The following is a 2,666-nucleotide window of genomic DNA, read 5'->3' as shown; positions in this document are numbered from 1 at the left end:
ATTACGACTGTTGTGTATTTACCCACTTTTTTCATATATTACTAAGAATTGTATATATGCATTTTTTTTTCACTTTTGTTTATGCTGTAAATCAACAAAAGTATGCAAATTATAAACACATTCTATTCTAGCTTCTGTTTTTAATCTAACTACGCCATTCAACATTGTCTGTAAATTTCACTTTTTAGCTTCGTTCATTTATATCCTTGTTAACCACTACTGACCTAACTGAAAATATATCTTGTGTATAAGAGATATTTTGTACTTCAAGGGACAAGTGATGACTTTCTGTTGTTCATATTCGTGTCATTGTAAAACTGAACATAGGTAATTAATTATTTTGTATTTACTTTTAACCTTATATAAATTGTAATTAATATTTTCTTTTAGTTTTATTCTTTTAAACGTTATAATTAATTATATTTGTTTTATTTCATCATTATAAACATTGTAATTACTTAGTCTTCCTCCTAACTATAAACATTGTAAATAAATTGTCTATTTATCTATATAATCATCCAACACCTAAGCATGTTGTATATATTCAAATTTTTCTAACCATTCCTTATAATCATGTAAGTAAACATTGCAAATATATCCACTTTTTTGGGTATTCTTTTCATTCAACTACACATCATTTTAATATACGGTTCATAAATTCACTTTTTTGTACGATATATGAAGTCAATTCCGCAAAAGTGACGATAGCTTGAATGAACTGATAAGTGTTTGGCAGTGATTGAGGCGTTTTGGAGGTACTGCTTGAGGGACATGGTTATTGATCCGTGAGGAGGGGGAGGAGGGGGAGGAGAACACTTCCTAGGCTGTGGTATGTTGACAGGTCACTCTCGGTTCAGTGAATGACTACCTGAATGACATACTGAGTGACTGATTAATTTGGTGACCTGCTGACTGACTGACTGATTGACTGACTGCTTGCCTGCCCGCCTGATTAAGTGACTGGTTAATTAGGTGGCCTGCTGACTGACTGACTGACTGACTGAATCAAGTCTAATTGCTGATTCAGATTGACTACTAATGCTGTTCTAAAATCAACCTTTGTCGGTATTTGAAAGCCGAATCACCAAAAAAAAAAAAATGTTGCTCTCGAATCACATTGGATATAACAGCGGGTAATTTTACGGTATATTATCATTCAAGGTCAAGCGATATACACACACACACACACACACACACACACACACACACACACACACACACACACACACACACACACACACACACACTCATCGTGGCGGCAGCGTTCGTGTGATAGTCGAGGCAGACAGGCAGAAAGGCATATACAGTATAACCTCGGGCAGACGGGTCAGCCATATGGATCAGCTGTCAATAGTTGAGTATATTACCGTGTTGGCGAGGCGGCGGACAGGGGGGAAAGGGAGAAATAGGTGATGAAAGTGGTGGTAAAGGGATGATTGGGAGAGAATAAGAGAGAGAGAGAGAGAGAGAGAGAGAGAGAGAGAGAGAGAGAGAGAGAGAGAGAGAGAGAGAGAGAGAGAGAGAGAGAGAGAGAGAGTTAAATATGTATCCGTGTTTCTAGTTTTTCTCATCTTTATTTCCTTCGTTTTAGTCTTCGTCTCTTGTTTGTAGTTGTTATTCTATCTATTCTTTACACATTTCCTTACGTACAGTAGGTGGTATCTGCTCAAGGGAAGATTACAAACAAACACAAACACAAAAACAAAAACATCGAACCAAAGTCATTACGAATTCTCTCACCTGCCCAGTTAGTGACGTCATACAAACACACACACACTCACACACACACACACACACACACACGCGCACACACACCTGTAATATGGCCTCCTACCACAAATGTTGTAAAGCAATTAGCGAAACATCTGCTAAAACAGGATATTATTAATCTATTTCACTCCGTCAATTAGTGAATCATTTATGTTGCACTATATAACTACAATAACTCAATTAATGAATCGTGTGTTTGTGAGGAAGTGTACAATTAATCGTAGTTTCTTAATTGGAGAATAATCTGTTTGTGAGGTGTGTCCATGACGGTAACATCTGCGCTACGAGTGTTATTGACGGTAACATCTGCGCTACGAGCGTCCATGACGGTAACATCTGCGCTACGGGTGTCAATGACGGTAATACCTGTGCACTACGGGTGTCCATGACGGTAACATCTGCGCTATGGGTGTCAATGACGGTAATACCTGCGCTACGGGTGTCAGTGACGGTAACATCTGCGCTACGAGTGTCAATGACGGTAATATCTGCGCTACGGGTGTCAATGACGGTAATATCTGCGCTACGGGTGTCAATGGCGGTAATATCTGCGCTATGGGTGTCAATGACGGTAATATCTGCGCTACGGGTGTCAATGACGGTAACATCTGCGCTAAGGGTGTCAATGACGGTAATACCTGCGCTACGGGTGTCAGTGACGGTAACATCTACGGTAGAGGAACAGAGGCATGCTGCGGTACTCCCAATGATCAGGTTGTCTTGACTTCACCTGTGCACAATCGACTCACCTGTCAGGTATAGAGACATCGTGTGATCAGGAAATTAATCAACTTGAAAGGCTGAACCTAATGTATGTATGTATGCATGTATGTATGTATGTATGTATGTATTATGAAAGTTAACATATTTTCACTTATGTATTTTAAAGCATAAAA

Source organism: Homarus americanus, unplaced genomic scaffold (genome assembly GCF_018991925.1).
Source record: "Homarus americanus isolate GMGI-L3 unplaced genomic scaffold, GMGI_Hamer_2.0 scaffold39675, whole genome shotgun sequence".
In the NCBI taxonomy this organism is placed as follows: Eukaryota; Metazoa; Arthropoda; class Malacostraca; order Decapoda; family Nephropidae; genus Homarus; species Homarus americanus.
The sequence above is the reverse complement of the archived record's forward strand: the minus strand, read 5'-3'. Positions refer to the sequence as shown.